Consider the following 25,442-nt stretch of genomic DNA (forward strand, 5'->3'; position numbering starts at 1 on the left):
GGTGAAAGTACAGAATAGTTACAACACACCCTCCCTTCCCCATGTTAAATAATAGGTTTCTAAATAAGCGTAAAAAAAATAGCTCGGGGGCGTAAAGTGCAGGACAGCAGGAAAGGTAACGCCAGATCGGAAAAAGCTCAAAATGAAAAAATAAATTCTCCGCTCAAAATAAGAAATGGGAGAAGTTAAATTCTCCGCTGTGTCCGTGTTAGTAATTAAAAACTAAAACAAATTCTCAAAATGAAAAGAAATGTTAGATTCTCCGCTCAAATACCAATATAACAAATGGGAGAGAGAAAAAATTAAATTCGCTAAAACAAATTATTTTTTACTTGTAAACTGGTTTATTAATTGTAGAAAAAAAAAAAAACGGGAGAAAAAAGGAGCTCAAAATGAAAGAAAAATAAAGCAAATTATTTTTACAATTGTAGTCATCCGTATAAGATTTGTGACGTCACTTCCAATGTAAATAAAGAAGTGCGGAGCGTCAGGATAACCGAAAATAGTTAACATTGGTGATGGTGCATCATGTACAGAATTTGAACCGAACTTAAACTAAAATTTAGGTTTTAATTAGTGTCTACAAAAAAGTTCGGTTCAAGTTGTGTAGAGATACCTTCAAATCTCACAACCAGGCAACTAATAAACAAACAAATATCTTTCCTACGAAACGCGTCATTCGTAAACTGTAACTTTAAAATTTAATTAAAAATAGTTAAATAAAGTACACACAAATGGTTTAAGAGTTACTGAGCAAATAAATAGTTTAAGCTGGCATTTTAACATACGTTAAATTGAACATATATGACACAGGACTTCTGGTAAAATAAGACATTTTATAGCTTAAATTTTAGTACTTGTGCAGTTTATGGACTGACTGCACTGAAAAAAACAAAACAAAAAGAAAACCATTCCGTACTTTCACTTAACAGTTTCAAAGATACAGTAAAACTTGAATTAACTTAAAAAAAAAAAATCCCACGCAAAAAATATCACGGTGTGTAAACTGTAAAAGTGGCCAAAGAAAAATAAGCAAATTAATGCAGTGATAGTGTTAAAAAAAAAACAAAAAAAAACGAGGAGTCCGAGATGAATCGTTCGAAATGATTTAGATATGACAATGGTTTTAGAAAGAAAACCAAGTATTATTCTACTCTTCCGATTCATAGATTTGGGGGGGGGGGCTAAAGGACAGATTAAACAAAAATAACGTTGTGATCGGGTTTATCGTATCATATACTATTAATAAGTATATTGATTACGATGTATTTTACAATCGTATGACGTATATCATATATTATAGTAGCACCGTAGCTTAAAAAACTGTCATTAGAAAGAAGAGACAAAAATCGAAGCAGTCTTTGTTGTTTGTTTCATGCCCAGTGATATTTTTAATGTCTAAACTAAAGTAAGCAAAAGAAAGATAAGCGTTCCGACCCCAAGAAAAATGTAAGAAAATTGATATGAAAAGAAAAAGAAAAAAAAAATGGCGATATATATGAACGCATTTAAAATTGAATAACAGCAATGCGGTGGTTAAAAAAAAAAGAGAGAACAAAGGTATACTTGTCAAGCTTAAGATCTAGTATGAAGCAAACGTAGGCAGGTATCCTGATAAGGGCAGCTATATTAGAAATGTTTACACGGGAGAAAAAGGAAAAAATAAAAAAATAAATAAAAAAAAACAGTGTTTGCGAACTTACGAAACGGCTCAGGTCTTCTGTAGCCGCGATCCACTGATGCGAATGAGCAGCGCATGCGCAAGGCATCAAATCGAGGTTCAACAACGCTGCTTATAAAACGCAAAAGTAAACACTGAACAATGCCCAACAAATAACCTACGGAAAAAAAAAAAAAAAAAAAGGTTACACTACTGTCATCTAATCGGATTAGTATAAATATATTTTAATGTAAAAATTAAAAAGTGGGTAAATCAGAAGAACAGACGACTCGAAGTCCGCAGCAAACAGTGTCAAATTAAAAAAAATCTATTTTTCTAAAAACAAATCAATAAATATTTCATAAAGTAATTTTTTGTAATATTAAAAACAAATCCAAAACAGTAAAACAATATTTTATTTTTATTTTATACAAAAAAAAAAATTAATTATGCGTTTTTTGTGTTTTTTTTTGTTTTGTTTTTTTTATCTGACACTGTTTGCTGCGGGCTTCGAGTCGCCTGTTCTTCTGATTTGCCAAAATATATTTAGATGGAAATCTTTCTATTAATTATTTGAAAGAAAATACAATTGGGAAGTTAGGAAAAATTGTGAAGTTACCCTGCGTAGTTTTACCTCCTCAAAAAAAATCAAAATCTACTTTCTTCCTTTTTTTTTTTTTTTTTTTGGTTAATACGTTTTAACGACTTTTAAAAATAATATGAAAGAAGGAATTTTAAGAAAAAATAATAGATTTAATATTTAAAGTAGGGGATCGCTTTCGTATATAAATTTAACGTGAAATGAGGGCCGATTTTTTGGCCATATAGTGGTCAACGAGACATGTAATCGTTACCATTTTTATCAAGTTTAGTGGTGGTGGGGGAAGAGAGAACTAGGTTGTACATAAGTTCCAAACATTTCAAAAACACGTAGAAACACTTAAAATATTTGGGGGAAGGTGGGGGCTTAAAATTTATAATTCCACAATGTCCACTTTTGGTAACTTTTTTTTTTATATATATAAGATTTGCCACATTTAATATTATTTCTTGATATTTTAAATGCTGTTAACACACACATACACAAAAACCTATGGTGGACATGCATTGCATCTCCCTGTTTTTTTTTTGTCTTTTTTTCAAAGGATTATCGATTGGACACTAATCTACCATATTATAAAAAAAATAAACTCAACATTTATAAGGGGTGCTCAGTTTCCCCCATGATAGAACTATCGACAAGAACACGCACACCTCTCTTATATAAAGGAATTGTCATTTATTAATATAAGGGCAATGATATCGTCCAATGTATTAGGTATTGTTTTCACTGATCACCATATTTGTTTTTCGCGATGCAAAAATTGAATGCATGCACGCACGAAAACAAACATGGCGACTAATGGAAATAATAAGGAATCTAGTTCAAGGCAAATCTTATTAAAAAAGTTGAAATTGTGGAGTTAAAAATTTTAAGCCTCACTCTCTCAACTGTTTTAATTATTCCTACATGTTTTTAAAATGTTTGGAACTTATGACCCCCCCCCCCTTCGTTCCCTCTTCTCCCCATGTCACCAAACTTGATAAAATGCTTACGGTTACATGTCTTGTTGACCACTACGTGGCCAAGAAGTCAGTGCTCATTTTATGGTAAATTTATATAGGAAAGTGATCCCCCACTGTAAAATGTTACATTTTTATTATTTTTTTAAAAATTCCTTCTTGCATATTATCTTTATAGCCCGTTGAAATGTATTACGCAAAAAAAAAAAAAAAATTGTGCATAAAACCAGACTCTAACTTTCAAACACGCCAGCAGGTGGTGTGTTCGCATTTGTCAATTGAGATATGGAAGCACAAAATGGGTACAATTTTCAAATATATTTTATGTTAGTTTTTTTTTACCATTTATAATAAAAATATATAAAAATACGTAAACTTTTTTTATCAATTAATTTTTTTATTGTAAAAGAGAAAATAAGGAACACAATTTATACTAAAATTGAAATAAAAAATTAAAAAATATAAACAAGAATAATGCAAAAGGAAAAGTGTGGTGTTTCTGTGTTAAATGTAAATAAGCATTTTGTTGTTTCATGGATGTAAAAAACTAAAATTTTGTTTATTATTTACTTAAAAATAGGGTATTTGTACAATTTAGTCAAGACATTCAAAAATGAAAATATCGAAAAAAAAAAAAAGAAGGTTATATTGTACATATCTGTTTTGGACTGATCATCTCCCCCAAAAAATTTAATTTAATTTGATCGAGTAGTTTTTTTTTTTACAGCGGAAAAAGATGTTCTTATGAGAGCGCGTTGAAGTCAGCCATTTTGAAATTTGCTGAACACGCCACGGGGAGATAACTCCATGTAAAGCGCCGATACCCCCTCCCCATCTTTAATTCTAGCTTTTCTTTCTAAAAATCGAACCTTTTGCTCGGTATCATTACAAATTGTTTTTTTTTTTGCTGTAAAAGAAAAACAAAACTACTAGATGAAATTAAGTGAAATTTTTTTTCGGAGAGCTTCGTTCCATAACGGACACATGCAATATAACCTTTTTTCAATATTTTCATTTTTGAATGTCTTGACTAAATTGTACAAATACCAAAAATAGTATTGAAAAGGATAGACCCATTAAAAAATATTTATCGTTCATTTTTATTTAAAAATATTTATATCTCTCAGGAAACCTATTTTTGTTTTTTAGACCTATTCTTTCAAATTATAAGCCCACTAATAAATTAATCGTTGATAAATAAATTTATCATAAATGAAAAAAAATTGTAGGAGAGCAAAATATCTCTCAATAAACCTACAGTTTAGGACTAAACTATCGGGAAGCATATATCTTATTAAATTCTCTTATAACTCACAGGGTAAAAAGGTAATTTCTATATACTGAGTATAAATAAAATAAAATAATACATTTCGTTTTCAAATTAAATTTGTTATATACCAACAAACGTTATCCTCATCTGTCTGGAAGGCATTAATTGCAAGGAGATTCAGAGTTCCTGTTCCTTCGCGGTTACCACCAAAGGAATATTTGGCTGAAACGTATGAAACAACAACTAAAAAAGATGAGGATAATAGTCTGCAATAAATTAATTAAGAAATAATACTCATCTCAATAATGAATACTAATTAATAAAATAATATAAAAATCCAACCTTGATCGCCCTTCGGGGCCTGTGGCACAGTGGATAAAAACATTCAATCTCTGCGGTTCCAGGTGAGCAGTTTCTGAAGATAGCGGTCGCAATCCTATCCAAAGCCAGCCAGAGGCTTACTTGGCCAAAATGTGGTGAGACAACAACAACTATGGACTATTGGACTTTTGGCCAAGATCAAAGTGTAGTATCTGATCTTCAGATGCGGCACTTCCATTTCTCATTCTCTTTCAGTGGAGGAGAAATCCTTCACGACTGAGACAATTTTTATTTTTGTACCTTTTCTCCATGTTAAAAAACGACCCTGGTGTCTAACTCTGGGGAGGCATTGTAAATAGGAACAACAACAACTATGGAAAGTAGTAATTGTTGAGGATGCAGTTAGGAGATTCGGAGTTTCTATCCCGTTGCGGTTACCACCTGATGAAGGCCAGATGAGTAGTTGGCCAAAATGTTGTGAAACAACAACTAAAAAAGATAACAGTCCGCAATAAATAAATTAATAAATAATACTCATCTCAATAATGATTTCCAATTAATTAAATAATATATACACTCTCACAATCTTCTAGAACCTTCTGTTTCTAATGTTTTTCTTTTCTTTTTCTTTTAAAATAAAAATGTCATGATGAGAAGGGAATTTTGGTAGAAATATCTTTCAAAACGGTCTCTTTCTTTAAGAACATGTGTGCCGATAAACTGCCTGTCTCACTGGCCAACAATTTAAATTTCTGTTTCTTACAGAAAAATATCTCAAAAACCAAACGGTTCCTCTGTTAGTCTTTTGAGACTAATAATTTCTCAGTTAATAAACATTGTTGCACTAATTAATTGAGAATGAAATTGTAAACGTTTTACCCTAAAGGAGAAGAATCCAGAATATAATATTTAACGTCAAAAACTTTTTTCTTGGCGGAGTTACGGTCAGCATGACCTTCACAAACTGAGGAAAACAGGCAACAGCCATCCTCCCTCACCTCCCCTCGCTCCTGACAGGGCAAGCAAAGGTGACTACTATTTGTATGTCTCACAAAAACTTTCGACAGAGGCGACGGATTTTCATGAGATTAGTATCGTTTTAAAGCTTGCCCCTTCGGACAACAAATATCGAAAAATTTGGCTAAAAACATTAATTCCTTCACCCTCAACTGGGCACTTTTCTAGAGGGAGGGGTCACTTTTTTTGCTGATATTTTCGAAAGTCATCCCCTCTTTTTGATTGACTAGCCTTAACCTTTAACACTTCCGGTTTGGCAATGGGCGCAACAGCAGAGACGTCATTTCTTTTTCACATTCTTTTCCTCCTTTCCGGTACGGGCTCGAGCCTGCCTGCCTACTAGCACTTATTTTTTTAACTCAACACACACCTCCAAACACCAGGGCAGTGCTGGGCACCCAGGCTAGTTCTAAATAAACACCGAAAATGATTTTTAAAAGAAGATTTTGATGGCAACTGGAATAATTTTCCTACTTCCAAGAAATACAGTGAAGACACTGTAGGTATAATCCTATGTCCTCTGAGCTGCATTTGTCACAATCCTGGTTCACAGGCCGTATTCGTTGATCCCGGCTCACAGATCCATAGATGCAACCCAGCAGGACTACACTCTTAACTGTCTAGTGGTGGACCCTCCAAGGGTGACCAGACTCTCACTGGTCACTGGAAAATACCGTTCTAATGCTCAGGGCATGCAAAACGTGCATGACCCTAAGTCTGTATGGCAACACTGTTTACTTCGGCCATTGCTTTGACTTTGTGCTGAATCTGGTCTGTGTCTTTCATCATCTAGCAGCAAGGTATATCTGAAATGAACTGCATCTTCATTTAGGCTGGCATTTGATAAGTAAAAAAAACTCGGGTTCATTTTCTTATAAACAAATAAAATAATTATTCATAAAATATTCTTAATATATACAGGGTATACTTGTGTAAAGTTGAGTTCTTAAGGTTCTTAACAGTTTTCTGATGCAGGTTGTTACAATTAGGTTCGTTTAGACAATCTCCCAGCCAGGAAGAAGGGCTTTTCAACTTAGCTTTTCTGGGGGTTTTTGGCCCTTGGACCAGAGCCCAGGGCGATGCGTTCTCTTCAACACCAGTCAGCCAAATCCCCTTTATTTCTAAAAACACAATGGTTTTTATCAAACGTAATTTCCAGCCACCTACCTTTTACTATCATTTTGTTTTCCTCTCTAGAGATTACTCTTTCTTGTCTCCATCCCATTATTTTGTAATCTTTTTCTTTTCTCTTTTCTTGTGAATCCCTCCTTTCTCTTTCATAACCATTAACGGAATTTTGAGTTCATCACCAAAATCCGTTTTTCATGGTAACAAAAATGAAAGAAAAAAAGGAAAAAAAAGCATATAAAGCAAATTTATCGGAAATGGGGAACTAATACAAATGAACAAAAGAAATACAGACCCGAATATGTTTAAAATGATCCAAGTTTATTAAACAAAAAGTTATCAATTGCCTTTATTTCCCAAGGCTGGGGTTTAAAAAACCCTTAAGAAACATTTAAAATACATATAAAAATAATAAAAAAGACGTCAATCCTTACTTGCAAGAAAGGCTGAAAGAAAAGAACATATAAAAAAATGGAAAACAGTTCTTGTTTTGAACTCAGTCCTTTTAACAAAATGTTCAGTCTTTCTTTGACAAAATGTTTTTTTTCTTTTCCGAAAGGAATCACAAACAAAAAGTTTCTTTGACCTAAAATGGGAGAAAGAAGTAAAATATTTTCCCTTTGTGAAGGCTCAGGTACGTTTTAATTCAAAGGGGGAAACAGAAGACCATAAAGCCGCTTTGGTAGGCTTTATGTGTACAAATATGGGGTAAATTCTTGTATTATGGAAGATTTCCTTTCTGAAGGAAACTTCGGTTGAATAATCTTTCAAGTTCCTAGAACAAAGAGAGAATTTTCTTTCTAGGGCCAATATTCTGCTCGTCTCGTCGACAAAATTAACTTTTGTTCTTTACAGAAAGAACTCCTCAACACACGTCGGTTTCCTTCGTTAATCCTTTGAGAATAATAATTTACCAGTTGTAAGACTTGTAGAGGACTAGGATATATATATCCTAATCCCGTTACAAAAGAAAATAATGAAACGAATGGAATGAAGGAAACAAAAACTCAATTGCTGGAAGAGATAAATGTGTCATTTATTTACTGTTGAAGAATGAATGTTTTAGGTATAACACGTGTTCATGTCCGCGTGGGTGTAACTATCGTTTGTTGCGGGACTGGTAGTATAGAAAGAAAAGGAAATGTGTGTTCATCTCACGTTCGGGTCACTATCGTTTGTTCGCGCGTGGGAAGAGCAGTGAGTAATGTAGTGTAAAATGGGAATGATAGTCGAGCGTGTAGACAAAGAAAAGGATAGAGGGTTGACATCAGTTAAACTGCGCGCCATGTTAGCAGTCAGCTAAGTGAAGGTATTCTCAGGGACAAGTTGTATATATAGAAAGAGAAAGAGTGAGAATGTCAATCCAGTTCATGAAGAGAGAAAGCGTATAAAGTGTACGTACGGTCTGTTAGCTTTTTGTCCCACATAGTAGCAAGTGGTATGAGGCACGCACGTGCGCGCGCCTGCCGAAAAGGTACGCTGTCGGTCCGTAGACCGCCTAGCTCGCAAGCTGGTCTGAAAAGAAAGAAGCTGCTTATTGCTCTTGCTTTTATAGGTGTTTCCGGTGGTCTTTTGGGTATGTGTGGATTTCCTTTGAAAGGGGAAGTGACGTTGTCCATGTGTGTGTATGTGTGCGCGTACATGTGTGTACGTTAGCGTGTGAGTATACACGTGAATGTGAGTGAATGTGAATACATGAACGTGAATATATGTACGTGTGTGGACGTGCGTGCGTATGTTTATGTGCGCGTATGTATATGACAAGTAGTATAGCTTGAGATGTGAACGCATGTTTTTGTGTGAGACTAGAAAAGGCTCGTGCAGACTCTTGTTTGCCTTTTAATAACTGGTATTAATTTTCCAGCCGTAAGACCTTGTTGTCTTTTAATGACTGCAAATAAAATAACGTTAACAGTTTAGTACTTTCCAATGGAGTTCTAAACAAACGTCTTTCTCCAAAGGAGGAGAGGAAAAAAACGTAAGAATTTAACATCAAAAATCCTTTTTTGATGGAGCCGAATATAGCGTCCTTCTTCTTGGCCGGCTAGGTTCGAACTGGTGAAAATGGGCAAAAGCCCTTTCCTCTTCCTCCTTCTCCCTCCCCCCTCCAGAGGGTAGGAGAGAGTAGCGGACTGCTGGAAGACAATTTTAACGATGATGATGATAAAGTGACCTGCAAACGGCCGGTCAATGAGTGCGTTCCTTTCCCCAAATGACGAGATGTTGAACGTGTGTAAATAAAAAAATAAATAAAAATTATTTCTCAATTAAAAATTTCAACACCATATCTCTCTTTAATTCTCTTTTTTCCTTTTTCTCCTTTTCTCTTCAACTCAAATTATTTTTTTCTCAAAGAAACTGTATTATCTTTCAGGGTTCAATTCTCATCACTTACTTGGTGGTCTGGCACTTAAATATAACAGGTGAACCAAATGACAATATTTCTTAGATACCAAAGTAGACTTTTTGTCGCCATGTCAACTTTACTGTTCTTTTCTGTTTATCATATCGACAATAAAGACATATTCTAAACTTTGGAGAAAAGATAAGTTTCTTAAACCTCATGTCAAAAACCCCACCCAACTCTTAGCCTGTAAGTAAGGTGAACCGGTGTTACCCGGGTAGGCAACATCGTTACATAGTTAAGAAATGTGACTAGGCAGGATAACTGAATTGCAATCGGGATCTATCGATTTTTAAGACTGAGGTTGCAGGTGCAAGAATCTCTAGAAGTCAAAAGTAGTAGAGTATCACCGGGACCGTTAAAGGTAAATTTAATGCGATTTCCGATTTGCAAAAGGCTTTCACCAAGTCACTCATATAAAATAAAAAGACGTGAATAATTTTAGAAAAATAACGGCACTTGAAAAAGAACTCGAGATCGCTGTATTGGAATGAAATAACATTTATTTATGTGATTAAGAAACATTAATTCAGCAGCGGTGATGTTTATTTTGTCTTTTTTTGTTGTTGCAGACCATCTACTAGTTGGCCAGTTGTGTACAAATTCAAAGAACGATAGGAGCCTTCTATCAAGTCTCTTTCTGAAAGTGGCACAATGTTCAACAAGCGAGAGCGGAGATGCGCCACTTTACAACTCATGTTCTCTACTGATCCAAGTTATGACAACAGGACCATTGCTAGCACCCTCAAAGTGGAAGTCAGGACAGTTTAACACTTGAGGGCACAGCTCAACAAAGTGTCTGGCCACAGTTATGGTCTTTGATGTGGTTTCAAGTGAGGACAACAAAATGCCACCTCACATTTTCAAAGTTGGCTTGAAAGTTAATACCAAAGTGTACCTCGATAGGTTGAAGAGTGTGGTGATCCCCTAGTGCAATCAAGTGGTCGCTAGCAAACCCTGAGTATGGCAGCAGGACTCAGTGCCAGCCCACAAGTTCAAAGAGACTCAGGTTTGGCTTTAGAAGGAGTGTTACTTTATACCTTCCTCCCACTGCCTCAGATCTGAACCCACTGGACTACTTCGTTTGGTCATACGTTGAGAACATCACCAACATGACCTCTCACAAAACCAAAGCCATATTGATCGCCGCTATCCACCGAGTATTTGCTGAGTTCCTGCCAGCACTTGTGAAAAAGGCATGCTCCCAGTTCCAGACCCGTATCAAAGCGGTAATTGAGGCTGAAGGTGGCTACGATGAATAGGTGTCAGCTCTATGACATAATCAAGTTACCTGAATTGATTTTTTCAATAAAAGTTTTAAAATAAAGCTGTAATGTTGTTTTCTTTAGGGCGACAATTTTATCGTTCCACCCTGTAGTAAAATTGTATATCTAAAAACAACCCGTGGCGCAGTGGTTAGAGTACTTGGAAAAATCAATTGTAAAAAGCCTATTATATAGAAAGGCATTACCATACATATGCACACTTTTTTAATATGCATATAAATTATTAACAGTACTAGCAAAGCCGGGCTGAACTGCTAGTCTTTGATAAAAAAAGAAAAAAATCTAATAATGCCACCACCAATACCATAACCCTGAAGTTTATGTAGAAGAATAGTATGCCAAACTCTGTCAAATTCCTTTGGAATGTTTAACACAATGGCCTTACCTTCTCCTGAATTATCCATAAACCGACAGATTTGCTCATTTACAACTGTTAAAAGATCAGCAGTTAAATGAAAACCACAAAAGACATACTGAATATTGCTGAAGAGTCCCAGACATTCCAGAAAATGAACCAGCTTGCCATGGACCAACCTTTCAAAAGCTTTGCTAATAATAAGTAAGATATTTAGTTGAGTCAGACCGATTATCAGAATTTTTAATGCTAGGAGCGACTGAAGACTCCTTCCAACAAGAAGGGAAACCTAATTTTGATAGAAATTGAATTATTTTGAGACGATAGAAGAAAGTTCAGTAGCAAAAATAGCGTTTGAGAGTGACATTTCTAAAATTAGAATTTTATTTAGTGTATTTAACGAGTGTTATGTCAAAAAATATTTTATGCGCACAAAATGCATGCTAACATATTCCTCAATTCTCAGATTGATTTATATTTGAAGAACAGTCTATGTTCTTTTAATTTGCTGTAATTTTTAATTAACTGAACAAGTTACCCATTTACACTCTTAACAATCTACATTTTTTTCTCGTCTGCTCTTACTCTGTATTTCTACTTAATTGCCTCTCCCCAAGAGCAGAGTGAGACATAAGTCGGCTTTTAATGTGAGCAAAAAAACTTAAGGAAACAAACGTGGATCAACTAAATTTTATATTCATTCTAAACCCAAATTGTATTATGTTCTTAAATATTTACTTTCCTAAAGTTGGAAAAAAATCAAATTAATGCAAGCATATTTTCATTTCAAATGCAATAATCACATAATAATAAAAAAAAAGATTTACACTCCCAAACTAAACTTGATTGGTATTTTCCTGTGTGCTTGAATCCTGTTTAATGATAGTATTAGCAAATATGTTGTGGACAGAAAAATACCAGAAATATATGCACCTTATCAAGAATGAATACCAAAAACTTCCTTTGGAAAAACAGATGTCTTCATTTATATATAAAGTTAGGTATGATCATATGTCTGTATGTTTGTTTGTACAAGATTTACTCCCAAACTAATTAACCGATAATTATGAAATTTGGAACAGCGCTGCTGGGTATAAGGTTGGATAATGTGGGCTATATTTAATTTAATTTAGTTTCATGTAAAGAGGACAAAGAAATGCAGGAAGTCCTCTGTGAAAATTCAGATCCCTCCGAATTTGTGAAATTTTAACAGTGGATATTAGACATGAATTAAAAAAATCTAACCCAAATTTGTGGTTATTTTTTTTTTTTTTTTTTTGAGTACTTTAAAATAATTTTAGGGAGCATAATCTGGGAACAACCTCCCATTTTGAAAATTCTAATATTTCAGATTTCAATTAAATTTGAGCCATAGTCATTAGAAAAAAAAAAAATGCAGCACTAACCCTCGTGCAGGTTTAACCGGCTTCTATCACTCTCTCTCTCTCTCTCTCTCTCTCTCTCTCTCTCTCTCTCTATATATATATATATATATATATATATATATATATATATATATATATATATATATACTTCTAAACTTCTGACCTTGATGGAAGGGAAACTAAAACTTGCTGGTATGGTTTCGAACAGGACAAAATTACATGAAAATCTTTAGATGATTATAATACTATTCTATGCTTAAAATTTTATGACAATTAGTAAAGAAGAACCTATATTTTTCAAACCAATAAACCAATAAAATATGCCCAAATTTGCCTATATATATATATATATATATATATATATATATATATATATATATATATATATATATATATATATATATATATATATAGTGTCCTTAAGGTCAACTACAGTTTTACTGCTTCAATTGTCTCCCATATGAACTTGTCAGGTCACTAACATATATATATATATATATATATATATATATATATATATATATATATATATATATATATATAAATTTCAGTCATTCAATGAATTTAAAAGAATACATTTGAAATATTATAACTCCTTATCCTATAGGATTTCGATGTCTACCATCTCTTCAGAGGAGAAAATATTAGCAAATATTTTACACCTTATTTGCTAAAGTTAGTGAGACATGGAAAATCACAAGTTTTTTTTAAGTATTTAAATATTATAGAGCAAGGGAAATATTTTCTCCTGAAGAGATGGTAGACACCGAAATCCTATAGGATAAGGAGTTATACTATTTCAAATGTATTCTTTGTCTTACATAGAATAATAAAAATCTTTTGATTTGAAATTTGACCATTTCACGTCATAAATTTTTAAATTTATTAAATGACTAAAATTTTATATATATATATATATATATATATATATATATATATATATATATATATATATATATATATTTAATTATTTATAAAAGCATACATATATACATATATAATTATGGTCTCTTCTCATAAGTCACCTAAAAACTCCAATATATTAATGACCATCTTCTGCCGGCAGAAAGAGGGCCTGAGACGTGCGATAGAGACAGACTCTAGAATTTTCAAATGATAACTTAATCGACCTCGGAACAAAATTGAAAAATAAAATCGTCCTTATATGCCGAACCACATTCTGGATAATCGCATAAATGTTTGCCAATCCCAGAATATAGATTATTGTGGTTAGTGTTGAGGAGAATTTTATTTTTTGATTTTATTTTTATTTTTATATTTGTTTGTATTATGAAAACCTGAGGGTACATATTGCCCGATGCTTGTTTCAAAGTGGACACTGGTTCGCCCCACATAGTCAGCATCACACATTGGAATTTGTATATTATTAAGTTTTGTGCGAGGCAAACTGTTCTTTTTAAAAGAAGAAAATTCAGGTTTCGTATTAAAAATGATACGGGTAGAACAGATAGAAAGTAATTATTAATAGTCCGTTTAAGTTGATTAATACGAGGGACACATTTTTCTTCAACTCACGGCAACTTGAGACATACAGGGTTATATCCGTGTTAAATTGGTTAATTTTAAATTTAATACATTTGTCAATAATAAATTCAGGGTAGTCGTTATCAACAAGAATTTCTTTAATTTTTGTAATTTCAGCATCTAGTTGAACAGATAACCAAAGCCCTATGTACTAATGTTTGGATCAGCGTCAACTTGGTAGTTTTGGGTGTAAATGAACACCATCTAGTATATAAACCTGTGAAGGTTAGTTTTCTATATATAGAAGTAAGAAAATCACCTCTAGACCTTTCGACCAAAGCATCGAAGAACGGGAGGAAATCATCCATTTCAACCTCCATAGTGAAAGACAAAGTGTGATGTAAGGAATTCAGATGATCAAAAAATTCCAAAACGAGGTCCCCAGAAAGGAAACTCACCAAGCTATCATCAACATAGTGTTATATAGAGATCTTATTATTATTCTTGTTGTTAGGACTTTTTAAAAGTGTGAGTCTTATTAAGAGAGAGTCTTATTACAAGTGATGTTGTTGTGTGTTCGTGTTATGATGAGATTCATATATATTAAATGTTCATACTTAGAAGTGTAGAAGCTCTTTGAGTGTTGAGACATTGTGTATGTAAAGACATTTTAAAACACATGATATACAAGACATATAATGACAATTTTCACTTTACCTTTTGGTAGAATTGCAACACAAAGACGACGTTTATAAAAACACATGATGGGTTTATTTCCTCTACGACCGGTCGTGGTTTTCATCATCAAGAATTCAAAGCTTCACATTCTAATTTTCAAAGGTGACCGTCTCGCTTCTAGACGTTCGAATCGCATGTCTGGACTGTCGTCTGTCGTCCTCAGACTCTCTCTGACTCTCTCTCAGACTCTCTTCGCTTAACTCTAAAGTTTCTAACTATATCGAGAACTTCCCATTTTCCATGACGTCATACACATGTTAAAACATGTGTCTTCTTTCACGTGTTCTGGAAATGCGTGTCCAAAACTTTTTCCTTTGTTTACAAAATAAATTTTAACCTATATTCCCAGTAACCTATACTTCCAATATGTTAAAAACATGTTTATTAAATTATCCTATAGTTGCATTCCTTCAATTGAATTTTCATAACAGAATTGACAATGCACATTCTTTTCTTAAAACTATTTTATCTCTAAGCTAAACAATGGTTTGTTTTCACATTCCATTTGCTAATTCTCTCTCGTAATCTATTTCTAAACCTAAATTACGAGGTTGAAATTTCGTCTATTCTATTTCATTTTCATTTTAACTAAATCTCTCCATTTTTATACTTACATGAAAAGGGGACAGCCCTTATCATGTAATAATAGCGGAAATATAAATAAGGAGTGCTATGTAGTGATTTAAAAAGTTTTACTTCATAAAATCCAACAAAAATGTCGGCAAGATTAGGGCCCAAGGAGCTACCCATGAAAACCCCATCAATGTGTTTGTACATCATATTGTCGAAACTGAACTCAACTGACTTTGTGTGAAGAGAAAGGAGTTCAGTAAAATATTTTATGGTAATAATGAAGAAGTAAGTTCATTACGATAAAGTGCGTTGAAATAGATAGATTGCAATTACTAACTTTTTCATAGTATAAAAATGAATTTATTACCTGTGCGATTCATCAATTTCCACATTTAAAATGGATTATATTTATTTGCTGTCCACTCAGCAAAATGTGGCACAAGGCCGGAAAGTGGTAACCCAGCAGGCTCCCCTAAAGGAGGGGCACTCCTGCAATTTTAAAAATTGCCTGAGTAACCCTGTCGGCATTCCCCGGTCGGGGCGCCTAAGGCAGCAAGCAATAAACTTGCCCCACCGGAAAGCCCGGTGGCAAGGCCTGGGAGGGTGGACCTCCTAGGTATTACCCAGGCGGTGTACCTCAGTCCAACAGGTGCTGGGCCGGTCTCCGGCCCCTCACCTGCTGGGCTGAGTGTCAAGTGACGGATCCTTGACTGGTACTATCCATTTGAAATGGATTATATTTATTTGCTGTCCACTCAGCAAAATGTGGCACAAGGCCAGAAAGTGGTAACCCAGCAGGCTCCCCTAAAGGAGGGGCACTCCTGCAATTTTAAAAATTGCCTGAGTAACCCCGTCGGCATTCCCCGGTCGGGGCGCCTCAGGCAGCAAGCAATAAACTTGCCCCACCGGAAAGCCCAGTGGCAAGGCCTGGGAGGGTGGACCTCCTAGGTATTACCCAGGCGGTGTACCTCAGTCAAACAGGTGCTGGGCCGGTCTCCGGCCCCTCACCTGTTGGGCTGAGTGTCAAGTGACGGATCCTTGACTGGTACTATCCATTTGAAATGGATTATATTTATTTGCTGTCCACTCAGCAAAATGTGGCACAAGGCCGGAAAGTGGTAACCCAGCAGGCTCCCCTAAAGGAGGGGCACTCCTGCAATTTTAAAAATTGCCTGAGTAACCCCGTCGGCATTCCCCGGTCGGGGCGCCTCAGGCAGCAAGCAATAAACTTGCCCCACCGGAAAGCCCAGTGGCAAGGCCTGGGAAGGTGGACCTCCTAGGTATTACCCAGGCGGTGTACCTCAGTCCAACAGGTGCTGGATCGGTCTCCGGCCCCTCACCTGTTGGGCTGAGTGTCAAGTGACGGATCCTTGACTGGTACTATCCATTTGAAATGGATTATATTTATTTGCTGTCCACTCAGCAAAATGTGGCACAAGGCCGGAAAGTGGTAACCCAGCAGGCTCCCCTAAAGGAGGGGCACTCCTGCAATTTTAAAAATTGCCTGAGTAACCCCGTCGGCATTCCCCGGTCGGGGCGCCTCAGGCAGCAAGCAATAAACTTGCCCCACCGGAAAGCCCAGTGGCAAGGCCTGGGAGGGTGGACCTCCTAGGTATTACCCAGGCGGTGTACCTCAGTCAAACAGGTGCTGGGCCGGTCTCCGGCCCCTCACCTGTTGGGCTGAGTGTCAAGTGACGGATCCTTGACTGGTACTATCCATTTGAAATGGATTATATTTATTTGCTGTCCACTCAGCAAAATGTGGCACAAGGCCGGAAAGTGGTAACCTAGCAGGCTCCCCTAAAGTAGGGGCACTCCTGCAATTTTAAAAATTGCCTGAGTAACCCCGTCGGCATTCCCCGGTCGGGGCGCCTCAGGCAACAAGCAATAAACTTGCCCCACCGGAAAGCCCGGTGGCAAGGCCTGGGAGGGTGGACCTCCTAGGTATTACCCAGGCGGTGTACCTCAGTCCAACAGGTGCTGGGCCGGTCTCCGGCCCCTCACCTGTTGAGCTGAGTGTCAAGTGACGGATCCTTGACTGGTACTATCCATTTGAAATGGATACATTTTTTAATTTATCAGTCTTGTATTTATAAGATTTGGATTAATCCATTTAACTACTTATCACCCCCACTATAATTAGTAGTTTTTATATTTACATTCTTATTTATTTAAAATTAGATATATAAAGGTTAAAAATATTTTATTTTTATATATATACATTTTTTTTTTTATATATATAAATTTATTATATGTAATTATAAATACATTTTATACATTGCTAATATAGTTTTGCATACACATATATATGTGCATGTGTGTGTGCATATATATGCGCATATATATGTGTATGTATATATATATATGTATGTATGTATATATATATATATGCATATATATGAATATGTAAATATATAAATATATATATACATATATATATGCATATATATATATGTGCATATATATGTATATGCTTATATATATATAAATATATATATATACATATATATGTTCATATGCGTGTATTTATATATATATATATGTGTGTGTGTGCATGTGTGTGTGTGTGTGCTTGCATGTACAACAATGGCCATCACTTATAACATAAAGAATTACATTGCTTATTATCTTGAAAAATACTTATATGCAGAAAATTTAAATGTGATATTCTTTTTCCACACACCCAAAAACGTATAGAAAATAAGTTTTTTTAAGGTAGGTTTTGTGTTGGTCTACCAGGCCACAATTATCAAATAAACACCATCCCTAAAAAAAAAATAATAGACGCACCCCCCTACACACACTTCTAAAAAGGTGGCTATAAAGTGGGTTATCATTTTACGTTAAATTAATATGGAAAGTCATCCCCCACTTTTTAAAACTATAATTTCTTTATATCTTGAAAACTACTAGTTTCCTTGAACTTTTAACTTTTATTTTCATTTTCAGCACCCTCGAAAACCCACATTAGTAATAATTTTAAAGGATTTTATTGAGGGTGGAAAGATACGGCACATTTACCAATGTTTCAATCATGGTCATTTGTTTTCTTAGTTTTGCATATGAATTACAAAATATTTGATATTTCCTCAAAACCTCTGGCCTTAATGGAGGGGAGACTAAAACTTGCTGCTTAAGAAATATTTGGAATCAAATCACCCCTAGCTGTCATTTCAGATCATTTGAAACCATAGCAAGTTTTAGTCTACCCTCCCATTTAGGCAAGAGCTTTTCATCATTGAAATAAAATTTTTTCCAAATTTGTATTCAAATATAGATATTAATAGCACAAAGTACTTTAAGAAAGCTTGATAGTGCAATATTAGAGATACAAATATTTTTATCAAGAATAGACACACATTCTTATGCTCATTTTTTTATTTTTTATTTTTTACATAGGAGTTACCACTTATCAAGGTCTGGCGGCCACTCGAGGATAAGGGTTAATCAGTGTACATGGGACAATATCGTAGTAATCGATAGTAGAGGAAATTTAGTAAATTGGATTACTTAAATGAATGGTTCATCAAGAATTTATTTACATTGAACTTAAAGACTACTAAATTGTAGTCAGCTGGAAAGCAGGCAAATGGAAGAGACTTCCACAGGCATGCAGTTTTAAGAAAATATTTTGTTCATGGAATCTATGTTTAGGTTAAGGCACAAGTAAACAGGTAAGGAAACTATTGGTTTCAACTAGACTATGTTTTTCATGAAAGTTTGGCGAGGAGGATCATAGATTGGAGCTCAGACGAGTACTTGCGATGAAAATAACAAAACAGACAGGCTCACAACATCTCTTCTGTGGGAAAGAGGTTGCATGGAAGAGAAAAGGGCATCCCCCACTAGGCTACGAAGTCTATTTTGAACTCTGTTAAGGCAGGATAAGGTCTTTCTAGCAGCTCCTGCCCAGATGTGGCAACAGTACTCCATCTATAGACATACCTGGCTTTTAGATAGCTAGAAAATTGCATCATCAGTGAGATATATGCTGGAGCGGTAGAAGGATCCCAGCATTTTTCCAGCGACTTTGGAGATTTGATATACATGTTCCATTTCAGATCAGGAGTAAAGGTCAGATACAGAAGCTTGTCAAAACATAGGGCCTCCCCAAGATGAGAGCCATTTATTTCAATTGATGCCAGATGGAGATCAGAGTGTTGATGATGTAAAGATAGAAGCTTGGTTTTAGATGCATTAAAAGTAACCAGCCACTTCTTTACTCATTCTACCACAAGCTCAACATCAGAGGAGAGAGAGTCAGAGAGAACTTGGTTGTTAACGGCGTTTGAAGTGTTACCATAGATGGTAGTGTCATCAGCATAAATATCTACGAATGATCTAAGGATTTGATTTGGAAGATCACAGGAAGAGAGTTGGGCCCAGAATGGACCCCTGAGGGACTCCAGCATTAATACTCTGAGTTTCTGATTTCTGCTCATCGACCACTACTCTTATGAACCTATCAGAGAGAAATGATTTAATAATTGAGAAGATATTTCCAGCTATACTGAAACTGGAGATCTTGCGAAATAAGACTTTATGCTATACTCTATCAAAGGCCTTTAATATGTCAAGAGTAATTGTCCTAGAAAGGAAGCCTCCGTCAAGAGATTCGTTAATCCTATGAGATATAACTGTTAGCACATCTGCTGTAGATCTAACAGAATGGAAACCATATTGCATGTAACTAAGAAGGTTATTTTTGCTGAGGTGGTTGACTACTTCTCTATTTAACACAGATTCCAGCAACTTACTCATGATGCACTGGAGACTTATTGGTTTGTACTGAGAGGAAGATGACCGATCACTTGAATTCTTAAATACAGAGCATACTGATGAGGTTTTCCAGGGTGTTGGGAAGCAATTCTCCTTAAGACAACACTTAAACACCTTTTTAAGTATGGGAGATACTTCTGGTTTAAGCTTTTTTAGCACTATAATTGGAATGTCATCAGGGTCAGTTGCTTTATTGAAATAAAGGTTTTTGATTAGCTTGGCAACATCATGCATAGATATTTGTATATCACATAGCATGTTTTCTGATATAGGAGAAAATACAGGGGGTTGATGGCCTTGGTCGCATAGGGTAGAATTAGCTGCAAAGTTCTCGGCAAAGAGTTTGGCTTTGTCCGATGCTGATGAGATTACCTCGGGTTCATTGATGATAGTTGGGATAGAGCACACGCTTCTGTTCAGGACCCTCTTTGCTATTTGCCAAAACTGGTGGGAACCAAGCTGCTGCTTAGCTACTTTGGACTTAACAGACTCAGCCTACAACTTTTTCACATTCTTTATTAATCTTTTACAGTAGTTGCTGGCAGTCCTAAAAGCAGCTTCAGTCTCAGTACATCTATTACATTGGAAGCTATGGAAAAAAATGATTTCTGTGCGCAATGGTAGCAACACATTCTGGAGAGAACCACAGCTGACTCTTAGGTTTTTGCTGGAATTTTTTGGAGGGTATGAAGTAGTCTATGCCTACACTTAACCATTCCATCAGGTCTGATTCTATAGAGGATACATTCTTTTTAAAGATGGAACGCAGAGGAAGATCTGATATAAATGTACAGAAGCTGTCCCAGTCAGCAATAGAGTATTAATATACTGCACGATGGAGAGGTACATCTGAGGACTTATTACATTTCGTTTTTATCTTAACTGATACAACCAAGTGGTCAGAAGATCCCAGTGGAGACACAATGGAAGATGAACATAGCTCAGGACAAGTGTGAGAAAAAGGCCTAGAAGACTTGCATACTGACCGTCAATGTTGGGTACATGGGTGGGTTTGTGAAGAAGCAATAGAGAAATCGTGACAGAACCTCCCCTCATCATCTGTCTTCTTTGAATGGGTTAACCATTCCACATTGTAAACATTGAAATCTCCACAGACCTGAATGTTAGTCGAAGGATGAGCAGACAGTATGTGGTCAATTTTTTCAGATATGCTCTTAAATTATTTAAAGAAAAGTTTCAGCTTTATTAACTGTACATACATACAATTGTTTCAACCCATTACTGATGTTTTTAGTAGTAGTAAAAAAGAAAACTCCAAAATTATGAATGTGTCAAACGGTTGGTTAGAAGGACTATCTATGGGTCAATATGACTCTTGTTATTTTTTTTTTTTTTATGCATATTTTGTGCTCAGGAATGCCTATACTGGAATATGGATAATAAAAAAAACATAGATCCTGAGAACTACTATGTATAAAAATGTCAGTAATTTGTCAAAAAAATTGTATGCATGTATAGTTAATAAAGCCTAAACTTTTTTATGTTCATTTTAATAAACAAAACCTCAACATGAAATATCTCCAGAATAAAAATTCGATTAAACCTAGAACCCCATCCTCCAATGTAGACCCCTACTACCAGGTCTCCTTCTCCAACATCAGGGGTCTACGTTCCAACCTTCTAGAGGTTGAAACCCAATTACAGGAGACGAAACCGGACATATTCTTTCTAAGTGAAACTGGAATAGGGCCGACCACTTCCCTAGATGAGTTCATAATTAACGGATACTCTAATTTAACAGCTAAATCTGACACCCAAGGGTATGGAATATGTGCCTACATTAAGGATGGCTTCCCGTGTGGCAGGGATATCTCTAGAGAAGATCCTAATTTACCCTATATGTGCTTCAGGGTTGCACTTGCTAACACCACTGCATTTATATTTGCCCTCTATAGGCCCCACAACAGCGGAGTTACTATCTTTAAGAGCATATCTGAGAAAATAGACCACATACTGTCTTCACATCCCTCGGCTAACATCCACATCTGTGGTGACTTCAACGTCCATAACGTGAAATGGCTGACCCATTCAAATAAGACAGATGATGAGGGGAGGTTTTGTCATGATTTTGCCATTGCTTATGACCTCACTCAGATTGTTCGTGAACCCACCCGTGTGCCCGATACACCTGGTCAATATGCAAGCCTCCTAGACCTTTTTCTCTCAACTTCCCCTGAGCTATGTTCATGTTCCGTTCATTCTCCTCTAGGATCCTCCGACCACTCCGTCGTATCAGTTAAGATAAAAACGAAATGTAAGAAGCCCCCAGACGTACCCCTCCACCGTACTGTATACCGATATTCTATGGCTGACTGGGATAGCTTCCGTACATTCATATCTGATTTACCTCTGCACTCCATGTTTAAAAAGGAAGTGTCCTCTATAGTATCAGATCTGACCGAATGGTTAATTGTAGGCATAGACCAATTCATACCATCTAAAAAAATTCCAACAAAAACCTAACAGCCAGCCATGGTTCTCCCCAGAATGTGCTGTTGCTATCGCGCACAGAAATCACTTTTTCCATAGCTACCAACGTAATAGTTGCACTGAGACTAAAGCTGCTTTCAGGACTGCCAGCAACCACTGTAAAAAGTAATAAAGAACGCAAGAGAGCTATATGCCCAGTCTGTTAAATCCAAGGTAGCTGATCAGCGGCTTGGTTCCCACCAGTTTTGGCAAATAACAAATAGGATCCTGAACAGAAGTGTGCGTTCTATCCCAACCATTATCAATGGACCAAAGGTCATCTCGTCAGCGTCAGACAAGGCCAAACTATTTGCAAAGAACTTTGCAGCTAATTCTACCCTATGCGACGAAGGCCATCAACTCCCCGTATTTCCTCCTATAACACAGAACAAGCTAGGTAACATACAAATATCCGTGCATGAGGTCGCCAAGCTAATCAAGAACCTAGATTCCAGTAAAGCAACTGGCCCTGATGGCATCCCAATTATAGTGTTAAAAAAGCTTCAACCAGAACTTGCTCCCATACTTACGAAACTGTTTAAGCGCTGCCTTAAGGAGAAGTGCTTTCCGACTCTCTGGAAGACCTCATCAGTTTGCCCTGTATTTAAGAATTCAGGTGATAAGTCATCTCCCTCTCAGTACAGGCCAATAAGTCTCCTGTGTGTTATGAGTAAGTTGCTGGAATCCATATTAAATAGAGAAATAGTAAACCACCTCAGCAGGAATAACCTTCTTAGTGACACACAATATGGTTTCCGCTCTGCAAGATCTACCGCAGATGTTATATCCCACAGGATTAGTGAATCTCTTGACAAAGGCTTCCTTTCTAGGGCAATTGCTCTTGACATATCAAAGGCCTTCGAAAAGGTATGGCATAAAGGTCTACTTCACAAGATTTCCAGCTACGGTATAACTGGAAATGTTTTCTTAATCATTAAATCATTTCTCTCCGATCGGCTCATAAGAGTAGTGGTAGATGGACAAAAATCGGAGGCCTGCAGTATAAATGCTGGAGTCCCTCAGGGGTCAATCCTAGGCCCAACTCTCTTCCTGATCTACATCAATGACCTCCCTAAACACATACTTAAATCATTCGTTGACATCTATGCTGATCACACGACCATCTACGGCAACACATCAAAGGCTGTAAATGACAAAGTTCTCTCTGATTCTCTCTCCTCTGATCTCGAGCGCGTGGTTCAGTGGGGGAAGATGTGGCTGGTTACCTTTAATGCATCCAAAACCAAACTCCTATCCTTACATCATCAACCCTCTGATCTCCATCTGACATCAATTGTGATGGATGGCTCTCGTCTGGGTGAGGCCCCGTGTTTTGACAAGCTTCTGGGTTTGAACTTTACTCCTGATCTGAAATGGAACACGTACATCAAGTCTGTTGCCAAGGTCGCTGGAAAGATGGTGGGATCCTTCTACCGCTCCAGAAGATATCTCACTACTGATGCAATTCTCTGTCTATATAAAAGTCAAGTACATCCAAGGATGGAATACTGTTGCCATATCTGGGCAGGAGCTGGTAAAAACAGCCTATCCTGCCTTGACAGAGTACAAAATAGACTTTGTGGCTTAGTGGGGGATGCCCTTTTCTCTACCCTGCAACCTCTCTCCCACAGAAGAGACATTGCGAGCCTATCCTTGTTTTATCGTTATTTCCATAGCAAGTGCTCATCTGAACTCCAATCTCTGGTCCCCCCTCACCAATCATTTACGAAAAACACCCGTCTAGCTGAATCCACTGTGAAAAATTTCCCCCACTCTATATCTGTGCCTAAATCAAAACGCGGATTCCATTAACAAAGCTTCTTTCTTAGAACTGCACGCCTGTGGAACTCTGTTCCGTCTGCCTGCTTCCCACCGGACTACAACTTGGATGTCTTCAAGTCCAATATTAACAAATTCCTAATGAACTGCCCCCTTAAGTAAACACTTCATCAAATCTCCACACTAACGTAATGTACTTGCAATAACCTTTATCCCTGAGTGGCTTCCGGGCCTTGATAAGTGGTGATCACTGTGTAAAAAAAAAAAAAAAAACATTAAAATCTATGTCTGTTCCTGGTGACGTGGTATATTATATGAGTATATATTGAAAGAGAGAGAAAGAAAGAAAGAAAGAGAGAGAGAGAGAGAGCGAGAGATGCAAGATTACATGTTAATGATGGATATTGCAAACAGGATCCGTTTTAAATGAAATATCTAATAATAATTCTCACCATTTCAAAATAAACAAAATCATTGAGAATGTGATACTATTTCAATCACACACACAGACTGAATTTTATTTATTTATTCCGGACTCTTATCCTCATCTTTTATAGTTGTTTTAACAACGTTTTGGCCAACTATTACTCTAGCCTTTGTCAGGTTGTTAACCACGACGGGACAGGAATACTGAACCTTCAACTGTATCTTCAGTGATTACTCCCTTCCATAATATTTGTCATCTCACCACGTTTTGGCCAACTAATCCTCTGACTGGCTCTGGGTAGGATTGAAACCGCTATCTTCAGACAAGGCTCACCTGGAAACATAGAGATTCAACGTCTCCATCCACTGCGTTAGGGGCTCCAAAGAGTCAGCATTCCTATCCCATCGGGGTTAACAACCTAACGAAGGCCAGAAGAATTGTTGGCTAAAACATTGTTAAAACAACAACTATAAAAAATGAGGATAATAGTCCGCAAATAAATAAATAAAATATACAAATTACTCATCTCGAAAAGAATTCCAATATTAAATAATATAGACACTGAATTGCATAAAATATTTGCTCGCAAAAAAAAGTAAAATTTAACATTCTTGTCTGAAAAAAAAAAAATGAGTATTTTTTCCTGTTTCACCATGAGTCAAGCAATAATTGACAGGGACGATAAGAGTTCTCTCCCTTGCATTGTTTAATTGTTCCGCAGTAATGTTTTCTTCCTAATTAGGTTCTTATAATGTTTACAGTTTCCACCCATTAATGACAAT

The 25,442-nt window shown here is 36.2% G+C and overlaps 1 protein-coding gene across 2 annotated transcripts in view; it reads right to left on the reverse strand.

Annotated features, from left to right (window-relative positions):
* Nucleotides 1-1,842, reverse strand: part of LOC145268291 (eukaryotic translation initiation factor 5A-1-like) — a 62,246-nt gene extending 60,404 nt beyond the window's left edge. The window contains exon 1 of one of the 2 annotated variants that reach the window (XM_080123702.1): nucleotides 1,704-1,842. The gene's annotated coding sequence lies outside the window, so the exon portion shown is untranslated. Of the gene's footprint in view, nucleotides 1-1,566 lie in introns of both variants that reach the window. The other variant, XM_080123712.1, reaches the window with a different exon arrangement.
* Between the last annotated feature and the right edge of the window lie 23,600 nt (nucleotides 1,843-25,442).

This window comes from Euprymna scolopes, chromosome 4, assembly GCF_053919585.1.
Source record: "Euprymna scolopes isolate OS-2025 chromosome 4, ASM5391958v1, whole genome shotgun sequence".
NCBI lineage: Eukaryota > Metazoa > Mollusca > Cephalopoda > Sepiida > Sepiolidae > Euprymna > Euprymna scolopes.